The sequence below is a fragment of the Bos indicus x Bos taurus genome, chromosome 14 (assembly GCF_003369695.1).
Source record: "Bos indicus x Bos taurus breed Angus x Brahman F1 hybrid chromosome 14, Bos_hybrid_MaternalHap_v2.0, whole genome shotgun sequence".
NCBI lineage: Eukaryota > Metazoa > Chordata > Mammalia > Artiodactyla > Bovidae > Bos > Bos indicus x Bos taurus.
In genome coordinates, this window is record NC_040089.1 from 40,110,357 (window position 1) to 40,134,628 (window position 24,272).

General features: G+C 37.9%; 1 protein-coding gene across 10 annotated transcripts in view; it reads right to left on the reverse strand.

Annotated features, from left to right (window-relative positions):
* LOC113904279 (serine/arginine repetitive matrix protein 1-like) overlaps positions 1–24,272 on the reverse strand; it is a 42,004-nt gene that overhangs the window by 14,767 nt on the left and 2,965 nt on the right. The window contains exons 1-2 of one of the 10 annotated variants that reach the window (XR_003514463.1): positions 21,361–21,699; positions 16,415–16,612 (exon numbers count right to left, since the gene is read on the reverse strand). The exons of 6 other annotated variants lie outside the window; for them this stretch is intronic. The gene's annotated coding sequence lies outside the window, so the exon portion shown is untranslated. Of the gene's footprint in view, positions 1–5,428; positions 7,092–16,414; positions 16,613–21,360; positions 21,700–24,272 lie in introns of those variants that run through there. 3 more of the 10 variants (XR_003514465.1, XR_003514464.1, XR_003514469.1) reach the window with 3 other exon arrangements.

Genomic DNA, 24,272 nt, shown 5'->3' on the forward strand with positions numbered 1-24,272 from the left:
AGGGTAAGTGGAGTGAGTTTGCCATTTCCTTCTCCAGGGGATCTTCCCAACCCAGGGATTGAACCCAGGTCTCCCTCACTGCAGACAGATACTTTACCATCTGAGCTACCAGGGAAGCCCAAAGTGAAAGTCACTTAGTCGAGTCCTGCTGCTGCTGCTGCTAAGTCGCTTCAGTCGTGTCCAACTCTGTGTGACCCCATAGACGGCAGCCCACCAGGCTCCCCCGTCCCTGGGATTCTCCAGGCAAGAACACTGGAGTGGGTTGCGATTTCCTTCTCCAACGCATGAAAGTGCAAAGTGAAAGTGAAGTCACTCAGTCGTGTCTGACTCTTAGTGACCCCATGGACTGCGGCCCACCAGGCTCCTCCGTCCATGGGATTTTCCAGGCAAGAGTGCTGGAGTGGGGTGCCATTGCCTTCTCCTACTCTTTGCAAAGTCTCTAGGCCAGGATACTGGAGTGAGTAGCCTTTCTCTTCTCCAGGGGATCTTTCCAACCCAGGTATCAAACCCAGGTCTCCTGTATTGCAGGCAGATTCTTTACCAGCTGAGCCACAAGGGAAGCATAAGAATACTGGAGTGGGTAGCTGATCCCTTCTCCAGGGGATCTTCCCAACCCAGGAATCAAACCAGAGTCTCCTGCATTGCAGGCAGATTCTTTACCAACTGAGCTAGCAGGGGAGCCCTAATACTTCCATGCCATGTACCTCCAAGCCACGTCTTATTTCCTTATGTCTGTATTATAGGATATTGAGGCAATCTTCAGGTTTCAAAACAATAATACTGTCTATAACAGCAAAAGTTCAGAATCCATCTAAAACTTTAATAATATGAAGAGTTAGAATGCATCTAGCCATAAAATTAATAACAATTCTACAACAGGATGGAAATATTCTTCTGATACAATGTCTATTTATCTACTTGCAATGCTGAATTTAGCCCTGCTAAGAAACTTTGCCAGCTACGTTACATTGTTCTAGAATTAAATGTTCATCTCACTCCTATTTAATAGGTAGAGCTTCCAGTCTTGTTCATGCTCTGTATCTCTAGTTCTACAGTGCCTCTTCTTCAAACACATTGTGAGGACCCAAGATATATTAGTTATATGATTGAGTAAATTGCTAATGAAAAGACTAAATAGAGTAACAAAGCTTTGCTCACATTCTTTATCTCTTTATATTCCTTTCTCTTATTGGCATTTAGGCATTCTTTAATCTTGGGCTTCTTGGTTTGTGTATGTGTATGTGGTCAGTCTCTCAGTAATGTCTGACTCTTTGAGACCTTATGGACTGTAGGCCACCAGGCTCCTCTGTCCATGGGATTCTCCAGGCAAGAGTACTGGAGTGGGTTGCCATTTTCTGCTCCAGGGGATCTTCTTGATCCAGGGATCAAACCCACATCTCTAGCATCTCCTGTATTGCAGGCAGATTCTCTTAATCTTGGGCTTTTCGGTTAAGAACAAATGATTTGCAAAAGATTTGGAAAATATACTATCTTCATTCTATCATGAGGTTACATTTACAGAGCAACCATCTGGGGTGAGGCAGTCCGCCTTATAGAGGTATTACTATTTGGTTCCCACTTGTCCTGGCTTACAGAATATAAGAGTTAAGCTCAAGAATGAGATTTCCATCTGATGATACCTGTGATAACAGATGGCATTCAGACAAGCTTTTAACGTTGATACCAAATTAGAATGGAAAATTTGGACTTCCTTGGTGGCTCAGATGGTAAAAAATCCTCCCACATTGTGAGAGACCTGGGTTCAATCCCTGGGTTGGGAAGATCCCCTGGGGGAGGCCATGGCAACCCACTCCAGTATACTTGACTGGAGAAGCTCCATGGACAGAGGTGCCTGGTAGGTCCACGGGGTCGCAAAGAATCAGACACGATGAGTGACTAAGCACAGCACAGCACAGAATGGAAAATAATGCCTAATATCTTTCTTGGAAAGAGAAAACTTACCAAATACAGCTTCTAGACTCTGAAAATTCGACTTAATTCCAGCAATCTAATACAAGAAACGTTTTTGTCTCTAGCAGTTAGAAAAAATCCTAAATCATCTAATTCATTTCATCTATGAATGAAACATGGTTGAACATTTAGGAATGCTCCATCTCTGTCCTTTTGTCTGTTTTGTCTAAGTGTCCAGCAAGATGGCTATACTGCACTTCGTGAAGCTACACTTTTGCTGCCCAAATCGTTCTGAACATCCTGGTTTATTTGGACTGTGCATACAGTCCGACAAAGCATCTCCACTTTGCTTGTAGCTGTCAACAGAAAGGGCGCCTTTCGGTCACACACGAGGGCACAAGTCACCCAAGTCAAAGGACAGGGAGAGATGGGATATTTGTTATTCCTGTCAGTGATAAAAGGATAGAGCTTTACCATTCTTTCTCAAAAAAAAAATATATATATATATATATGTATGGTACTGCCTAGAAGACTTTGAAACAAAGCAGAAAACTTAAAAATGAAGGAATGTGGAAAACTTATCATAAATATCACTACTTCTGCTGAAGAAATTTTGCTATTTATAACACCTTCACAGCTTACACGATTGTGTTACACAAGCCTTGTCTGACCATTTATGCATGCATGTAATTTCCCTTCAGGGAAATAGATTCTTCACTTAAGGGTGAGAGAAGAAAACGCTATTTCTTTTCCTACAAACAAGGCAATGAAAGATGAAATAAAACAAGGACTTTTAAAATTTTTGTTTTCTCAGTTCATGAACACATAGGCACCCACATTCATGTATACATACACAACAGTGACAGATACACAGCTTCAGAACATTGTAAAAAACACGGCATTCTTGGGAGCCCACAATATACATCACATTCTAACTTTTTGCTCTTAAATTAGTCTCATGGAATTAATATTTACCTGAATGGTCTTACATCATAATTTTGGTCATTAAATATACCATAGAGCTACAAGATTTTTAAATATACAATATCTCATTCACCATTGTAACCACATCCCTGTTCAAAAATCTGAATCAGATGCCAACTATGAAAGAAAAATGTAGTTAATTTAAAATATGGTTTATAGGTTATTTCTACCACATATAAAACCAAATTTTTCAAGTTTCATGTTTTGAAGTCAACAAGTTTACAGAATCATAATATTCTGAATTACATCTCTGTTTTTAAAAATTTTCCTCTTGATTTGGAGTCTGCTTTGATTCTTAAGAGAATCCTCGGAAGAAAACAGTTTTTGATTTGAAAGATCACTCCTTACTATAACATACTAAAAATAGAACTTTTCAAATAGAAAACCTATAAAAACTTAAAGCCATCAAAACGTCCTACAAATGAATAGCGACACATAAAGTTTACTGAGTATTTACACAAGGCCAGACTGTGCTATTCCACAGAATATTTAAAAGCCATTTCTTAAGGGGTCCCTCCCTGTTATTATAATACCCACTTTGTAGAAAAGGCAAACTTGGTCTGAAGAGACTGATAACTGGTCTAGGATCACAACACCATATTAATTAGAGCTAGAGTTCTAACTTTCTTTTCACTGGCTCCAATGTTTCCACTCTAATGTATTTTATTCTATTGTTTGCTGAATAATAATTGTGTACCTCTGACATTTTCTGTTTGCATCATTAGAGGTGCTAGAACACTGTATTTTCTTAGATCCCCATTTTCATGGCAGCCTATGGGGGGAAAAACAAAGTAATCTTTAACAAATCTGAATAACCAATGTTGAGATCAGTCCTTTTAAATCAAATTTTGATCAAAGCAAATATGCATTTTCTTGTTTAACACTTACTGAGCACCTACTATTGGCAAAGCATTCTCTATACATATAAACACTATAATTTTTAAGGAAGTAAACTACTCATATTACTTCAGCAGGGTATACACCTGTAATAGGTATTGCCAATTTTCACATCACCTGCAACTCTTATGAGTAAAGAAAAGTAATTTTTAGCAAATGTCTTTTTGAACAAAACTGAATGCAGCAGAACTAATAATAAAAGCAATCACTGATGACAACATAGAAAGTTAAGCATGAAATCCTGTCTATCTAAGGAGTAAAAACTAATAAATTCTCCCACTGAACCATAGATTTATACTTGATCTTATATAATAGTATGTAAATACAACAGCCACAATCAGAGAATACAGTTGTGGAAAGCAGAGCACCATCCATGTGATAATGTCGCCAAAACATGTAATTCAAACCAGATCCTTTTACATGGAATACTTGGATTTTACTAAATTTGTACATCTTTTACAAACCCATCAGTAAATTCAGACCACTGAGCACGGCTGGGATCTGGACACGGTATCACTGGAGAAGCCTCAGAGATTAAAGCTGCCACATTGAACAGTCTGCTATCTGTATCCTGGGATGTATATCTAACTCTGATATGTTTACCCTGCTTCAGAACAAAATAGTTAGACAAAGCCAGCAGACTTTGGCAAAGGATGCTTTCTCCTTGTTTCTTAGTGAGGAGAAAGAAAAGAAGGAAGAGCTGTTTCTCCTCCATTGATACAGACTATATTCTTACTCAGTTTCATTTAAACAAAAAAAGACCAGGTTTTACTAAGGGACTTCTAGAGAAGCAGCATGACAGGGTTCCAGGGGGACACTGAATCTCATCTCTAGTACTCCTGTGCTCTATCAACTTGGCCAAGTGACTTCACCCCTCTGCTTCAATTTCTTTCATCTACGAAGTGGGGATAATAACTACATCTACCTCAGTGAGGACCTGAGTGGATGAAAGTGACAATGTAAGTGAAGCCCTTATCATACAATGCACACTCAATTAACATTCACTGAGTTTCCCAACTGTCAGCGATGACGAAAATGGTGGCCACGAGTCTCACTGTACCTGTTTGCTATAAGAATTCCTCAGTCTTTCCGTTCTGACCCCTCCCCCACCACGGCCTCCTAGTAAGTGTGCTGTTCTAGTCCATGTGGAACATTCCAGCTGAGCCGGTACTCTGTGATCCTCCAAAGGAAGAGAGAATAAGGCTAAACCAAAAAGGTATCCTGATGCCTTTTGTGGACATCATGCTAGGTGAAGTAAGGTGGTCACAGAAAGACAAATGTCGCATGATTCCACTTAAGCGAGAGATCTACATGGTCCAATTAATAAAAACAGAATAAAATGGTTGCCAGAGGCTTCGGGAGCATGGACATGAGGGGTTGGGTAAAAAGTTTCAGTTATGTAAGATTAAAAAAATCTAGAAATTGGCTGTAAAATATTGTGCCTATAGTTGAATACTGGACACTTAAAAAAATTTGATAAGAGGGTACATCTTATGTTATGTGGGTTTTTTTACCATAAAAAAATTGGTATCCTGAGATGCTGAGTTGTGCTAAAGAGGTTAGGCTTCCTATATATTCCATTCATTTTTACTGAATTCTTAAGAAAGGAGACCCAAAAGATACGTTCAAAACTTACATTACAGTTAGACGTTATCTGACACTTGGAGCCAGATTCTCCCAGTCTGTCAGCTGCTGTCTGTTAGAGAAATTTTATGCCTGGAAGCAGTTGGGGCACACAATAATTCATAAGTGTGACTTCCAGGAACACCCACTTCACACAATACCAGCATTAAGCATCCAAACTCCTAAAGCTGTAAAAAACAAGGATAATGGCACCAATAGAATGAGGATTTTAAAGGGATTGTGATTTCAAAGATTTCAAGGCTGTGTTATTTAATTGCAAAATCCTCTTGTCTTTTCCCAAATATTAATTTCTCAGATTAAGTAGGAGCATCTAAATTGGTATCATGGGATCTGAGAAAAGAATTTGTGTTTCTCCTAAATATAAATAGTAACACTGTGGACTATTATAAAAATACAAAGGGGTGGCAAGGAAGGAATAACATTCTCAGGAATTGTACATGCATAGCAGAATGATTACAAGTTTGTGTCATGCATTCTGTCCATTCTAATCACACACAGATAAGACTTCCCATACAAAAAAAAAAAAAAGAAATCGATGAGCATATAAACTCACTATTTCAGTCCTGAATTTAGTCAGGGAGTACCTTCACTAGCCTCACAAAAGAAGAGAGAAACAGCCACATTCTTCAAACGAAGACCATGTTGATTAAACGCTTAAAACAGGAAGGAGCCAGGGAGCGATGGATTTTAAGTGGACCAATTCAAACCCTTTCTTTTCAGGCTATTTCTTTATCCTTGAGTAAAAATGTAAATGTGAAAAAACAAAAACCTTAAAGATTTTGAATCTCTTAACTAATATGCAGGCATACTGTGAAATTTTTCAGAATTCTTCATAATACTGGCCTTTTTAGTTTTTAACTATTTTGGAGTGTGTTTCTTTAACTGACATGATTTTTACTGGATATCAACTTTGAAGGTATTTAAGAAATAGAAATAGATAAATAAAAATATTTTTTAACCTCAAGATCTAAGAGAAAATTCTTACAAATACTGTATCAGCATTCTTGATGATGCTTTAAAATAGATATGTACATTTAGGGACCTATCAAGCACTTAAAAAAAGATGACTTCTCAAGGCAATTTGCAAACCTTGGTTTCATCGAGATATATGTCAGTATAAATCAGGAACCTTCAGTTCACCGTTTTTCTAAACAAGTATGCCATAATCTTTGCTAGCTCTGTTTCCGTGAGACCATCATAAATCTACCACACAGCACTGTCTCCTCAGACCACAGTCACAGATTCAAATACTTGAACAGAGTGAACTACACCTTCGGCGAGTCTATATCAGAGTTAGTAATCTCCCTCACCTGTGGTGCATGTTTCATTTTTAACAAAGTCTTCCTAGAAATGTACCCATCGTGCTTCAAATCTATCCATTATTATCATACTCTATGGAAAATTACCTTTTTCTGTCAGCCTAGCAACACGAAATAGAAATGGACACTCCTTTTTAATGTCTGTACATAAATGGTTTGCATATAATGTCTACTAAATTAGCCAGGGTGGACTTTGGTGGATTGAATGCAAACATAGACTCAACTAGTATAAAACATTTTTCTCAGTTTGTCACTGCTGATGTTTTATTTGCTTTGATCTAAAAACTGCTAATATTAACCAAGAGGAAGGGACAACTAAGATCCATTATTTTAGATTTATTTCTAATACTGAACGTGTCTACTAAAAAAAAAAGTAAAATAAAAAAATGAAATGATTTCATTTTCAGTTTTCAAACTTAAAATGGTATATTAAAGTCAGAAAAAAATGTTTAAACCTTTCCCTTTCTGGAATTACAGTTTATAGTTTTGTATTTATTGAATGCATTCATAGTCTCCCTTAGGATGTGAAATGTATGGAAATATATGTGCATTACTAAAGAAAGAACTAAATTTATTCTTTCCCCACATCATGCTCTTCTTTGCAGTGGAGGTTTTTAATTCAATACAGAGCTAGAATGAGATGGAGCCAATTTCCTGGCCTATATGTGTGACAAATGCTAAAAGTGGCACAAGATTAACAAATTAGTTGAAGTATAGATCTTAAAAGATTTTTTTTCTGTGTGTCTAAATCAAAATTCATACTTTATTTGAAACGAAGCCTTCTTTAGAATTCAAGAATGACCAAAGATCTTTTATTTCTCTGTATTTAAGATGAAAAGAGAAGATGTATGACAACATGCTAGCAATTTTTTAAAGCAAATTGTATTTGTGGGAAAGCTTACAAAGATTATATATTTGGAGTATAAGATCATTTTCATTGAAACATTAACTCCAATGTATGATTTAGCAAAATAAAAATAAAAATTATTTTCAAAACAAATAGTTATTCCTAAAATAAAAGCATAAAATGAATTACAAGGGTAAAATTTATTTATTCCTGTATTTTGGGGTAGAAATAATGTTTAAAATATTAGGTCCCAGATAAATACATTTACTTTTCTAGTAGCATTTCTTGTTTTTTGATGTTAAATGAAAACTATCAAAGCTTAGCTATTTCACCTAACTTCAGAATCATGTACTTGATATATATCTAACACCAAACAATAAAAACATCTGTGACAATAAAAGCATGGAACAGTTGTGGAATTGTTTAATTTAGGAGAAAATAGCTATAGTTGATAATCACATGTGCATGAATGGATTCCTCCTCTTTGACGAGAAAGTTATATTTTGCAAATGGTCTTTTGTTTTTCTGAAAGGAATCAACTTATTATGTGAAAGGGATTTTTAAAAGGTATTCTGAAATATGTGTTTTGGGTTGAGCTCACTCTAATGTTGAAAGCCTTGTCACACAGTCCACCTGTTTTGCTTGGGCTTAAATTATATAAAAAATACAGCATCTTAAAGCAAGCATAATCTTACTTGTTGTACCCAAACATGATAACATGCTTAAAATTCAAGAAGAGTTCTATGCAGGTTGTATGTCTCAGTCACCCAATCTCCTTTCACATATCTGTTCATGTTGACAGACTATGTCATAATACATCAGCAGAAAGATCAGCACAGAAGAACAAAATTTCATCACCTGACAGCAAGAGGAAAACTGATTTTCAGTATTAAATTAGTAAAAATATACCATTACCTCACTTCCAATAAGTCTACTACCTTTAAAAAAGAAGGTGTCTGCTATAATCAGAAATGTATGCAAAAGCTATTAGGTTCATTTATTTCTCTGGTATCACCCTTTGATTGACAGCCTATTTTCATTTTATCTTTTATAAGTTATTTTATTTGCTATATCTTAGGAGCAACTTAGAGAATCCAAAAAATACTATTTATTCCTGAGACATGTAGTATTACATATGTAAAAATATATATCTGCCAAATGTTTGGAGGACACTTTATCCAAGACTAATCAGGAGCAGAAACCTACTGACCATTGAAATGGAAATGGGTATTTTAGCTTCTGAGAAAAGTTAGGTATCTTTTTCATAGACTGTCTGCCTCTGTTTGGATTTCAAGAGAAATTTAGCAATACCTATAATAAATAATGTCTTTTGCAGCCCTGGGCATCATCTGCCACTTAGGCTTTTAATTTTGCCCCTGTTTGAACACCCTACAACATATGCACTTCTCTTTTGTCTATTATCCTAGAGTTGTGCTATTCCCAAATATTGACATCATCTACTTTTATCAGCATTAACTGCTCTGAAGCTTCCCAGGCTCATGCTCGGCTCTATTTCTTCCTATTGATTATCTTCCTCACTCCAGCAGGTAGCTAGCCAGCGAGGCTGTCCTGAGAAATAGCTTCCAATGACTTTATACGCACAATTTACACGGAATTGTTTAAAGAAGATATTAGCCTCAATACAAATCAGTGAACCTCATTTAGTCAATACTGCACAATTCCGCTGTTGGCACCCTGTCACATGTTCGACTTTACAGTCAGCTGCTGTACCCAGTCTCCACATTAGCCATAGTATTTAGTTTCATATTAAAATGAAGACGGGGTTTTCTCTTTTTTTTTCACTTTTGCTTTTCTTTTTGAAATCTTTTCAGTATATGTTTTACATCACCTCACCGAGCCATGTGATAGTAATATATTTTGAAATATAAAAACCTGAGATTAAATGTTTGATTTTTGACAGTGTTCTTAAATATAATAAATTCAAAAGGAAATACTGTTAAGTTAAAATGGAGTGTTTTTCATTAAGTCCAATCAAATGGTAGACAACAAAGGATCTTTTATTTGAGAATATGAAGTGAAAATGAAAACCAGAAAAACCTTACTAAGAAAAGGTCCAGCTAAATTATATTGGAAAGAGGTCTCCAGATTGAGCTTGGGTGTTTCTTTTGCTAAAAGTGAATTAAACTAAGATATGCTATGAAGAAATATTTTACAAAGAAGCAAAACTTAATGCTTTGTGGAGATGAAAATAAGGTCTAAGGACGGTTGACTTTGAAAATAATTCCAAAGAAAGATCACATATGAACAAAATTGCCACAGCATCTGATCTTTTCTTATAATCATAACAGGGAAATGTTTGGGGGAAAGTAACGCTGCCATGGCAATGCTGTAAAATTCTAGAAGGGGTGTTTACATTTCAGAATTACCCCTCCTTAAACTACTGGTTTATGATAGCTAATGAGATGATATCCAAATGCTGGAAACGGGAAAATTCAAATGAAAATCTAAATGTGAAATATAATATAATGAAATAACTAAGCAACATAATACTACTCTGAATGTTTGTGCAAAGATTCCAAAATGAACTGCAATGCATTAAAATTCTTTAGTGCTTGTGTAATACATAAGTGAAGGTTTACATATAAAAGTTTAGCTCTCAAAAAAAGGGATCTTTGTATCATAGTATCCTAAATTTTTTACTTGAAAACATCACTAGCATCGTGGGGTGTGTTCTGAAAAGTTGTCATTTAATCTATTTGCATACCACTTTGTAAATTGAAGTTCAAGGTAAGAATAGAACAGGCTGATCAAAACAGTCTATTTGTTATCAAATGCATCCTTTAGCTTTACTGTTATCAAATGCATCCTAAAGCTTTACTTCAGCTGAGTGGCAGGAAGCTTTGGAGAAAACAAATGGTAGAGAAAACAATAAATTCCGTTTTAGAGATTTTTAAAGGGCTGAATATCTTTTATGTAAGTAAAGAGTTGAACAGAATGACAATTTTAGATGAGTTAGTTATAATAATAGTATTTTAAAAATATAGAAAAGAAATTAAAATCGTATAACAAATTATGGTAAATATTTCTAAATTTTCCCATTTTCACTGTAAAATGTTAAAGGTGATTTTTGTATGACCTTTGCTTTCATTTCTTTTCTCTTTAAATATTGCTGGTAGGGAACTGGCGCTCTGAACCCCAGGTAGAGAAGACACACTAAAAGATGGTCAGTCTATCCTGACTGTACCTCTTCTCACACATTTATTGCAAACTGACACTCATATAACAGCTTTTCTTTTTCATCACAAAGATTCAACAAAGAACAATTCCAGTATCAGGGGAAAATCATACCCCAGGAAAAAGAAAGATACCATAACTGCATATTCAGGCTGCATAAATATAAGTGTGGCAGGATAATTGTAATATTTGTGTGTGACAGCGTTTTACAATTTAAAGAAGTCAATAATCTAAATTTGAGAGTATTTCAGTGTAATTATACATAAGTATGTAGGCATCCTGTACTACATGCAATACACAAATATAAATTTCAGTTCCAAATGAAATACACAAACATCATTAGTCTTTCTTTAGTTTAAAATATTCTCTGATGAATATGTATTTATGTATTAAATATATCTCTACAAACTAAATTATTAGTTTCATCTTAGTCTGTATATCATGATATTCTAATATTAAATAAAATTATATATTTTATGTATTCATTTAAACATAAGAACATTCTCAATGACACAAACATAAGCACAAACAATGTGCACAAACTGACATGTTTTTAAACAAATCACAACAAAATAGACAAACATTTCAAGTAAATAAAGATGCTGAGATTTTTTTTAAAAAATCTAAATTAACTATAATGCTTTAAATATAAGTGAATATTGTTTTCAAATTATGTTAAAACAAAACTCTCAATGATTCTCCATAGTAACTTTCAAAAGAAGTTAATTTTTAAGTAGTTTTGATTAAATTTCCAAAATATAAAGGAAAACTACTTTTATTTCTGTCTATTAAGACCCATGAAGTGAGGAAAACATGATTCCAGATCTATAATTTTTATCAATCATACTAAAGATAAATGTTTAAAATCTATAGTGACCACCTGTATAGTTTACCAAGATGATGGCAAAAATCATGCATGTCATTTCACTGAATTATTTTTAGTAGCTATTATAAGTGCTATATTCAGTCCATTTATTTCAAATAAATATTTTTTCCATAAATATTCTTACTAGGATAACCTAGTCACAAAGAATATTTTATACTGAAAATTAACTTAAAAAAAATAATATTGCATCCTATGGGATACTCCCCCTTCTAAAAGTATAAATTTATCCAAACTAAGCACACAAATACACACACACTCACACACACACATTTTGCCAGAAGAAATTGTTTTTATCATAAAGTAAACTGAAAATGTAGCCATTAAAGTGATTATTACATTGTCATGTATGAAATTATGTAGCTGTTAAAATATATAATCATTTTGTTTAAACAATTTTACATAGTTAACAACATATTGGTAAGTATTGTCAATGATTTTTAAAAAGTGTAAATATTTTAAAGTATCAACTAACACATGTATCTATTAAAATTCTAAGATAACTTCATTTACCTAAGAATATAAAATCAAACTAGCTAATTGAGATATTTCATAATCTCTTAATTTTATAGAAAAATATGTATTAACAATGTACAGTATTTAAGGAAATTAATATTAGCCTTCTTTTACACAGAAAGTACATTTGTGCATCTACTGCCATCTGTGTAAATACAGAGATATCATTATATGTATATATCTTGTCAATTGATGTATTCTGTGTAGAGAAGGAAAGCATTCTCATAATCTAGAATAAAGCAATAAAGGGGTGTAGGTATGTTTGTAGAAACAGAGGAAAAGAATTGGTAGCTTTGCAAAGAGTTATTAAAGTAGAATGTTAACACATTTGAAAATGAGTATGAAGGCATTATACTGTATACAAAAATCTCATTGATAATTTTTCTTCTCTCTTTTTCTGTATGTGCGTGCGTGTGTTTGATTGCTAGCAAGGAAATGAACATTTGAGATGAAGGGAAAAGATAACTGTATAGAAATTTCAAATAGGGCATTTTGGTTCAAATTACTAAATTAAAATTTAAATTCAATTGGGTTTTCTTTCCTGAAATAGAAAATGAAGAGCTCATAAGATGGGCATGAGAATCACATCCTATTTTGAAATATTTCCATTACAATTTTCCCGTATATATTTGTATCACTAATACCCTATAATATTATAAGATATTCTAATGGAATGTATAAAAATAGCATGAAATAAACCTGAAAGGGTCATCTTTGTAGCATAAAGATCAAGACTTCAAGGAAAGAGAAAGTTTCTTATCATTTGATTCAGCTATAACTATTTTAAACCTCCTAGTTTAAGGAGTTTTATGTATATCTACTTGTTGGTTTTTCAAGTTCGTCATTGTTTCAATATTCTAGGGCCTAAAGAAGATAATACAGGGGGATAAAGGAGAATTTACATAGTCACCTAGTGGTTACTATCTTGGCCACTTTAATATTATGCATCTAGATAGTTATAATCCAAGTAATTCCAATGCTACAGCATCCAGGTGATACAAGTAAATGCCTTCAACAGAGAAGAGCCCCTCATAGCAGATATCATTCACTAGTACCTGACTATGTAGATTCCTCAGGCTTTTAGTCTTAAAACACATTTCTATATAAAAAGAACCCACTTTAACTAGAAGGGTAGCCGTGATCTTTGTCCTGAAGTTGACAAGAAGCAGTAGACAAAAAGTTATCTGTAATTGTCAAGTGGACATATCCATTTCCTAATTCCTAGATAATTAAGGAGGATAAAACTATATATACCCCAATCACCTCCTTTCAAGATGATTAAACTCATGATACAGTGGAATCAAAGCAAGTTATGGAGGTGGGGGAGAATATAAGGGAATGGAGGGAGAAAAACCTTTTTCTCGGCTCCACAAAAGGTTGAGGGCCTAATTATTTTTAAGTATAATCCAACCAACCTCTTCTCATGCTTAGCTGCACTGAGTGACACTATTTGTGATGCCCAGTGTGCTGAAACTGAGCAGGTTGCTGTCAGTTTAAAAATGACTATAATAAAAGTGACCATGAAGATGGATCTTGTGATTTTGCGTTTCTAATCAGTCATCTGTGAAGAACACTTTTGCTTTGATTCAGCATACTGGTGACAGCCATGATTGATAGTGCATGAGGATGAAAAAAGGTTATTAACTGTCTTCCTATTAGGCTCAATGTTTTACCCCTCTAGGTGCATCTCATAGTTTAAGTTAAAGTACTTACTCAGGTAAGGTCAAGAATGAACTCTATGGAGATGGTATCCATTCTGCTGAAAACGAGCAAGGCAATCTTGCGTTGAATTTTTTTTTTTTTTAATTTAGCACTTAAACTGCATTTAATTCCACCATTTTATTCATTAGCTAAAAAGACAAATTCTCCCTTTCCAAAAGCATCCACAGTGAAAACACTAAATGTACAGAAAATAGTTTTAATTGTAAGGATTTGAATATAGAGCTGACTAGCAACATGTGTGTGGCTTGTACATAAATCTATATTTAAACAGATGGTCATATACTGTATAGTCTGAGAGTATGTTTGAGGGTAAACACTAAATTCACTTATGATGACAAAATAAATATCTCTATAGTATATGCAAAAACTTATTTAATTGTAAATAATTTATATGTGGCAGAGGAAAAAATAATTTAAAAATTACCATTTCAAGGAAATGCAAAGGAACTAATAGAATATTTAGATATTTGTTTTCATTTAAGTGTAATGTATTAATTTATGAACTTCACCTTATTTTAATTTTTTAAATTAGAAATATTACAAATAAACATGTGAATGACAGTATCTGTCCATGTCTTTGACTAGCTTATACATGTTCAAATACAAATAGTCTTATAGAACCTAAGGTATTTAAAGTTGCCCCAAAAATAAATACATAAAGTTGTCCACTAACTAAGTATGCTATTTCATTAAGTGAAATAACAAAATTTTAAATGCTATATTTCCTGTACCCATTTATTCATACTGAAGCTAAAAATGTACTGAAAGGTTTTTGCGCATTTCATTGAACTTCTCTTTGAGAACATTTTAAATTTACAAGTTTGTTCCTGGAAGATAACAGATTAAATATATGCATTTTCACTTAAAATCATGGAATTATGTTTCTTCATACATTTCCCACTGTAAACACTCAGTACCTATCAAATGCAATGTGAATTGCAAAAATATTAAAGGATATCAATAACTTGGCACTGAGTTAACTACTTAAACTATAACCAAATTTCAGATCTGTGTGCTTGATGGTTCTTCATTGAACAACTCTGCAGAGTGGCATAGAATAAGAAAATGTTACCAGAATGCTATTAGAGTTTCACTGCAGGGGAAATCATATTATGTCCAAAAGTTTCCTCTAGCATATCATGACCTGCTTCTCCAATGTCAGTTATTATACCCATTTTGAGTCTGTAATAAATTATATGCTGAAAATGTACTGTTTTAATATTAGGATCCATCAACAATGAAATATAGAGAAAGTAAGGAAATGAAGTTCAAGATTTCATTGAATTTCTCTCTAGAGCCACAAAAATTGGCTCTGTCCTACTTTGCTTAATATTACAATTGCTGTTTTAAGAAACCTTTCCAGTCCTCTAGGATTTTATGCATGCCAAGGATAATTTAAATACTTACACACTTTAGAGCCTAAAAAAGTTTAGATGTTAGATCAATATGAAAACCGTTTATTTAGTGAATTGTGTTTATGTGAGGTGGACTTAAGGGTAGATTTTAGAATTCATACAGGATTTCCTCAATATTGCACAGGAACTTCATTATGAAATGGATTTCTCTTTCTGTCCTATCCAACTTCAACAGACAAAGGCGTGTTCTGAAACTTTGAAATCAATGATGAGATCAGTGATAGAGGGGCTTATATGGTTAATGATAACATACCATACAAATATTTGTTAAAGGTTTCACAGTGGAATTATAATGGAGAAAAAGTATGCTGTGTTTCTCAAAAACACTCTGTGCTTTTAAAATCAAAAAAAGAAAAACGTATTTTCAATCTATCTCATGTTAATTAACAAGTTGTCCTAAAGTATTAGCAAAAGTCCCATCTTATTCCGTCTGCTTACTTGGGAGTGTCTTAAGGAAAATGAGGAAATTACAAAGGCTAGGTAGGCCCAGGAGAAACGCTCAAATTTCCCAGTTAAGGCTCTGCTTTTTCTCTAGAGAACTGAGATCTAGAACATACATTACACACAGTCCACATTTTAGGAAAGAACAAGGAAAGGGCAGTTTCAGGTGAAGTGTAGGTCATTTCCAAGGCAATCGGCACAGCTGAAAGTGACGTTGAGTTTTTGCAGAATCCAACACTTCACAGACAGTAAAAGTTTAAACAGGTCACAGTTTCGTATATCCTTTTGGAACTCCAGAATGTTTCATTAATTTTGTCCAAGCAAGTGATAGAACTGGTGAAGAAAAATCCCATACCTTTGTGCAAACCCTTTAAATTTGATTCTGAGGCTACTGTGATTGGGTTTCAGGGAACACTGGGACACAAGGCATCTTTAGTTTACAATATCTAGGGCTACGATTACTTTTAGCTTGAAACTCTCTTGCGAAGCTCTTCCAATCTTACACGCATCTCTTCCCCCGCCCCCTCCTTTCCCTCCTCTTCTTCTAGACCTACAGGGTAGGGGTATGAATTGGGTGGTGCACATCTGTGTAGCCAGACCCTGGAGGCTGACAGCTGCGGTCCACTCCCAGACCGTGTACCTGAGCGTGGCGGCCACTCTGCTCTTCTGCCCAACCCACTCCTGCCTGCAGTGTTGCCGCTGTCACACCAGCCGGTGATTTGATAGGCTTGTCGGGTTGCCATGGTGTTGACTTCTTGCCTCTGAGGAGCTGCCCAATGACTGGAGGTCTGGGATTAAAGCGGGAAGAGGCAGCGGCCACAGCGAATTTCAGCGGCAGCTGCAGCAGCGAGAAACAAGAAGTGAGAGGACGAGGTCTTTGGACTGCGCTCCGCCCGCAGCCAGGGCTGCCGGGGACGGAAGGAGAGGAGGGGCGGGGTGGTGGGGGAGGCTGGAAGGATGACCACTCGAAGCCAGAGGATGCAAGTGAGGGGTTTGAGACGCTCTGAGGAATAACTCCTAAGTAACTGACACGCGTTGAGAGGGAAAATCGTCCGGAATTCGTTATCATTCACACAAGACATGACCCGGGCGGGTAGTGGTGGGACTGGGGTGTTAAAAGGGACTTAAGTGGGTGATACACTGCCCCCTTCAACCCCCACCCTTCAATTGGGAAATGAAGTCATTTGACAAATATAAAGAGGTGCTATCCGGAGAACTTTAAATCAGGATAACTAACTTAATCCTGAGAAGAGAAAGTGCAATTAGACGGCAACCAAGTAAAAGAAAATAGTAGCCCGGGGGATGGGGGGTACGGGAACGATGCTGGCGTGAGAGGTGGGATACAGAGAGTTGCGTGTGTGACGAACACCCCCAGACGGGAACTGTAAACTAGGAAATGAAAGGGAAAGAACCCGCTTCTGTTATAAATTAGGAGGTAGGTGAAGGTTACGCAAAGAAGAAAAGGGAAAGTAAAGCTGTTAAAAGAATAGAATCCCTTGGGAGTTGAACTTGCAATCTTCCCCTCTTCCCCCACCGTCCCCCACCTCCCCCCCGCCCCCACCTCCCCCCCCCCCGGCCCCCCGCGGCTCTCCAACCCAAGGGGAGAAGGAGGAGGAGAAAGAGAGTGCATTCTGGTGTGATGAGAACTCTCTGGAATGTCTGGAGGAGAGGATAGGAGTGCGAGGGTAAGAAGACCCGGGTGCTAAATTAAAACGGCAGGAGAGAGAAACGGGGGAGGGGTGGGGGAGGTAGGGAATATTCGGCGATTCACCGGAGGGACGAAGAGATGCAGAAGAGAGAGATGCCAGGAGAAGGAAAAAGAAGTGCAGAAGTTCAGACCTGTAGCGTAAAGGCACTCCTAGAGTCAGTAAGAGAGCAGTCGGAAAAAGGTGTGTGCAGCGGCAGGAGGGCGTGGGAAGGCCCCCTCTGTCAACCAGAGGCAGCAATCGCCAGGACTGAGACAGAAAGGACAGAGAGTTGCACAGACTCGGGCAGTGGCGCGAGCACCGCGGGGCAGCACCCGCGAGCTGGGACCAGGTGCCGCGCCGCCAGCACTCGGCTCGGGGCGACGCGGGGACTTCTCTGGCAGGAAGAAGAGCTGCTCGCTCAGTATGCCGGAGTCACGATTCACCGCAAGTCCCAAACCCACGTCTCACTAACTACTTTACAGCCACTTTCATTGATTTTCTTTAACAAATAAACATAATACCCGTTACAGCAACACTTCCTCTTGCTGCAGCCAGAATGCCAGAAGCTCTGATAGTTGCATTACTCCGGACAGCAGTTCTCCTAGCTCTAAATGAACTGTTTTCCTTCACTTAAAGGATCAGATGTGTGTAATGACCTTCAGGTTTGGGGCGTCCAGTCCTCTCCCCCCACCCTCCTCTATAGTTTGGGAATCACGTTTTAGTATGAGTAGAAGACAGGTTCAGATACAAGTTTCCAGATCTGGTAGAGCTCACTGACATTTGCATATTAATCTTTGCTAATAAAAAGTAACTCAATTTGGAAGGGAAACGCCGGTAAAGAAATTGATTCCTTTGCAACTGCAAGGAGATTAACGCTAGTCCGACAGCCACACCTAAACTACTCCCCTTGAGCTGTCTCTTAAAAATATTTCCTTTTAAAATAAAGAAAGTATTTATTTTAAAGTAGCCCCCCTCCAAGAGTGGTTTCTGCTCGAGGTTCTTCCATACATGTCAAAGGGTTGTTGAATTATTCATTATTGTAATTACTATCATCATTGTCATTATCCCTTTCCATGTGGAAATAATTTTATTATCGTAATTTGATATCTGAAGAATTTCCTGTTAGTCGTTTGATAATCATTTTTTTCTGCTGAAAAGAAAAGTTTTGTTTATAAATGAGATAGAGAAAATGTTTTAAATGCTTTGATGTTTGCTATAGATTTCCGTTTATCTAATCGATCGGAATGCCAATAAAATCGATTAAAGGTTTAGTGTTTTACAAACAACCATTTTGTGCTTTTTGATTTTACGTTCAGAATGATTTTAATAAAGCTAATGTTCTCCTTTAACAAACCCTTTAAAAAACCCAAACCTTTATCGTTTTTCTTTTATTATCAGAAATTGCCACTTAAAGTTCTTCTAATAGGAAAATTTTTAAAAATACAAGCAATGGCCGCAATGGTTTAAATTCCAACCTCTTGTTGTTCAAGGTATTTAAATAAAGCCCCTTAAAATCTTGGTGAATTATATGCGATCATTCAGTGATTGCGGAATATTAAATTAAACTTAGATAAATCCGCATTGAAGGAGGCAGCACCCAATCCTGAATTTATTTCCCATTTTCTCTAACAGCATCACTGCGCTCCTCTCTTTGCAATGACAATGTGCCAAATCTGGGCATTTTGAAAACATTTTCCATATGCTTTAACAGGGGACTGATAGACAAAGAAGAAAAGGAGATGATCTTTTTGCTCTGAGGTATATTTTCTTTAACCTTTTTCTGTTAGACTTTTACCGATAATTATTTTAAAGTAAAACTTGGAAAATCATTTAATGTTTTTTTTTTTTTTTTGCTTTCACCTTTTTTCCCTTTCTTGTAGTTTATTCCTAAAGTGGAATTTTGATTACAATATAATGTAAAGTTATCATTTCTATACCTTGACAAACAACATTTCTTTCAAAATCTTTGATTCATCTAGTTTGCTAGCTGCCTTTTGTAATTAAAGATGGATTTAATTATACATTTTATAACTTAGATCAGATGGGCTGTTTGTTTGCTGTAGGATTTAATGGTGCTTTTGTCTAATATTTAGGGATGTTTCCATACAGAGGTGGGTGGTGGCTTTTCTTTAGCTATAAAGATCTGGACCTTTTTTTTTTTTTTTTTTGCCTTAGAAATGTGGATGTTTGGATAACTGTAATGTCTTGTTTTAAAATAATTCTGTTTGGTGGCTGTAGTTAATATATTGTCTATACTGCATTTCACTGACTAAATGTAGATGTTTCAGGTTTAAAAAGATCACAACTGTATCTTCTATTCAGTGAAATCACAGTTATATTCTTTTTTTCCCTTGCTTGTCTGTCTTTTTCCATCTTCATCGTTGTCTGTTAGAGCTCTTCCCCAGACCGAACGTAAAATTTCGTTGGCTACTCTTGCTGGAAATATCTCCTTGTATTTTGAGAAGGGTGTGTTTGTGACCCTGGATGGTGTGAGTGTGCAAGTGTGTGGGAATGGGGGGGGGGCAGTGGTGGTCAGGAGTTCTCATTCATTTGCATAAGAGCTATAGAAGTGCTTGTGAAGTTGGTGAAGTGCTATTGTTTGGGAACAGACCTGTCTGATTTTGTTTATAAACACTGGGCTGGTTGCCTAGAGGGAAAGGAGGTCACAGCACTGTCTGAGCCCTGACCTCTGGAAGGCCAGAGGGCGTCTTGACTTTTCTCTTGTCTTTCCTTTCTCCCCTCGCTTAATTCTTCCCTCAGACCCTCCATAACCCCTCTCCCCTCCCCATACCTTACCTTACCTGTGTCTAACATAATGACCCCCTGTACACGTGAGCGCACATGCACACACACACACACACACAAAACCGGGTCAGAATCTCCGGGGTGAGGGGAGATAAAACCGATTTACTTCAAAGTTAAAGCAAATACTGGACTTAAGTATAGAAAGGGAGACATATACGGGAATATGGAAATACAGAGATAGAACCCAGGAGTAGGAGGGGTCATTTTTATGTTAAAAAAAAAAAAAAAGAAGGCTATAGGGAAGAACCAGGTTGGGGGAGGGGAGAGAATCAGTGAAGGAGGGATTTAACTGCCCACAAATATTACACACACACACTCACAATGCTTTTCCTCTTTAAATGTCATTTTATCTAGTTTACTCTCACCATCAAAGAGAGTGTCCATTCTGAATGTTAGTTCAAATTCTCTTTCCTCCCTTTTGTGAATTCTCAAGGAAAACTACTTTTTTTCATGGTAATGAGAAGTGGCTTTCCCACACAATTTCTTCAGTTATTCCACTGGAAATATAATGTTCGTGACACTTTCCCCAATATGCCTTGCACTTTCCGATTCACTGTCAACTTCACTATCTCCCCGTTACGTATATACCACCTCCCCCCCAACACACACACACCTCTTCACTCAAACAAAATGACAGACATTGGTATCAGGTTTAAGTGTGTCTTGGAAAGAAGTTGCTGAGTTAAACAAAAATGTTAGTTAACAGACTGCCTTTGTTAAATAGCCCCTGGGTGGAGAAGACCCAACACAAAGAGGGAAGGAGGAGGGGGGCTGAGGATCTGAAAGTGTCTGTGGTGATATAAAGAGTTCCTAACGCTGAAATCACTTGTAATACCTCGTTTCAAACTGAGCTCATCTATAGACCCCGTAAGCGCGGTCAAAAGACTGGGAACCTTTTCCCCTTGGGCTGGGGCTGGTCTGGGACTGGAAGACTTAAGGAAGAGGGAGGTGGGGTATTTATTAGAGACTTGGCCAGAGCAGGGCGGGGGAAGTGGGGAATAGACAGCTAAAGACTCATCAAACCGATGGGAAAGCCCAGAGTATCCGCCGCAGAGATTTGGGAAATAAAATACGCCGAGAAAGTGGAAATTACCTTTTGTCTCCATGTTAATTACTCCTTGCTGCCAACACTCCACACCCAACCACCTGGTAGCCCTCTTGGGTGCTCCCTCAGCTCGGCACCCGGGGTCAGGGTCCGAGGGCTCAGCCTGGGGCTGGGCTCGCCGGGGGCAGCCCTGGGGAAAGTGCAGAAGAGGGTCTGGGCAAAGTTCTAGGTGCGGCAGGCAAACCTCGGCTCGTTTCACTTTGGAATCAAAAGTAGCCCAGCGTTCTGTGAGGGCGGCGGCGGGTTCGCGCAGAGTTTAGGGACAGCGGGATGATGGGGGTGGGAGTGGGGGTGCAGGGTCAAAGGTGGACGGCCAGGAGTCCGCAGGGACTCGAGCGGAGCAGCTGGGTTTCCCGGAGCCGGGGGCCGAGGACGAGGGCGCCGGGGGCAGCGGCCCAGCCGGGTCGAGCCTGGCGGAACGCGCCCGCGCCCCGGAGCAGCCCGCGGGCTGGGCTCGAGCTCGCCCGCCTTGCCGCGCCCCTGCCCGCGGTGCCGCGCTCCGCGCCTCCGGGCCCACCCCTCGCAGACCTGCGGCCGCGGCTCCCAGCTCCCCTCCGCGCTCTCCAAGGCCGAGCCCTGGAGGAAACTCTTGACTCTGTGCTAGTTCCTCTCTGCCCCTTCCCTTCAGCCCATTAACCCCCGACCCTCACCCCAGCCTGTCTTCTTAGGAAAGAGGTGAAAGAGGACCAGGAAGAGATGATTCAAAAGAAACACACACACACACACACACACACACACACACGGAGGGGGAATACTCCTAGCAGAAGAGATTGCAAAAGTGGGCGCCCCTCTTACAAATCCTTCTTCCTTTTGTTTTCTTACTTAGATTTCAATAACCAGCCCCCCCCCCCCCCCAACGCGCGCGCGCGCGCACACACACACACACACACACCAGCTGTATTTTTCAATACAGAAGGGATGCGGGCACAGAAGAGAAATAGCCACCAAATTTTTAAAAATGCTTTTCCTTATTTGACGTTTGGTGTTTTGACATTAATGACATTAATATTATTGATGGTGTTTCGGGCGGGGGGAGGCAAAAGAAATAAAGGAGAACTTGAAAACGAAATGATCATCATTTCCCTATTCTTCCATGCCAGAAATAGACCCCTTTCTTCACCTGAGCTTGAAACAGACTTATTGTTCTCAGGTGTTTCCTTCATCATAGGCATTTACCCGTCTGAAATCTCAGGAAATGGTTTTTCCATCAGTGAGCTTGTACATGGAACCCTCTCCCGCGAAGGGCTTGATCTTTTCTGATTTGAACCTGAAAGTTTCCCTGCCTTCATTTCCCCTTAGCCTCTTTAAAATCCCCCACCCTCTTCCCCATACACGCACCTCAAATAGTTTTTAAAGCCAGAATTTTTGCTCTCTGGGGTGTTTTTCGATAAACAGTAACGCTACATAAACACCTTCTTCACTTGTAAGTTGCAGAGAATTTAAATTTTACTCTCCTGGGTATGTAGATTTCCTAAGGCACATGGATAAACCCCACTGAGGCGCAATCAGACACCCACTAGCAGACTCCTGAGAGAGTTGCCATGTAAAGGTGGGGCTGTAAACAAAGTAACTCCGAAATTTTAGGAAGCCATCCACTCTGGGCAGATTTCTTCCGAAACAAGTTTGAAATGGAAGGAAGTCTTTGGAGAAGTAGATAGTTTTCCTTCTGTTAACGTTTAGTAGTACTGGTTTCTAACACACTAGTACATGTACCGACTCTAGATTCCTAAGGTGGGAGATTTTTTTCTCTCTCTTTCTCTCTTAATAAAGACCATATCTAGGGTTTAGTCTCCACTCCAAGCCTCTGCACTTTCATTGTAACCTTAACCAGCTGCTGTAGGCAACCAGCTTTCCTGATCTGGGCCTAAGTCTGAGCTTTTGACGCCTGTGCTTTTATCCTCCCAGGTGTTTTGTTTGGTTTTTTAAATCCCATTTGCATCAGTCTTAGGATTTTCCAAATGTTCCCTGATAACACAAGGTTTCGGGCCCAGAAAGATGCATGTTTGCAGGCTCTGTTGTTTCTAGTGCTTGCGCAATAAACCTTTCAGTTGGTATTTCCTAGATTTGGTGCTTAAGGCCTAAGACAAGGTTTTGAAGCAGATCCTGGCCATCCAGAACTTCAAAGGCCTGTCAGCTCCAAAGGAGCTGATGCCTCACCTGTCCAGGAAGCTGGCCATTGCAAGTATTTCCTGTTCTTTGCTTGTTTGATTTGTTACTCTCACCTTCTCTCTAGAATTCCTATTTTTGAAATATTGCATAGATGGTATCTACTTGTAACCTGTGGTGTGGCGGTGTATCGAGATGCTATCTTTGAGTAGCAACGGATATATATAGAGAGAGATATATATTCCATATTCAGTAGGGGGTATTTAAAAGTATGTCTATTCCTAGTTTTAGTTAATTATCTTTTAATGAAAGTGTCACTCATATTCACATCTGTAATATTGGAAAGAGATAATTAGATTTTCAAATGAGAATCAGCCACCTTAAATTTTGCACCAGAAAATACCAAGTATATTTCATTCTAATGAGATCTGTAGTGGGGTTTTAAAATTCATCATAATGTGCTTCAAGAAAGATAATTCAACAGACTCACAAGATGAAAGGTTTTTTTCCTAAGTCTTCTTAAAGCTATTACATTGAACTTATGCAATTCTGATAAAATATTCAAAAATATTACATAAAGGCTAGCATCAAGACCCTCATGAACACCCTTGCAACCAGCACTTATCCTCATTTGAAAGTTTACTTTGACTAAACTAACCCCTTCCATCTTCCATGCCCTGGGTTTTCTCTCCTACATGTTGCCAGCGAAAGATAAAGTGTTTAAATTGAGTGTCTACAGATCCTGGGTGCAATCCCGCCTTTTGAAATAGGCAGGGCAGAGCGGTGTTTGCACA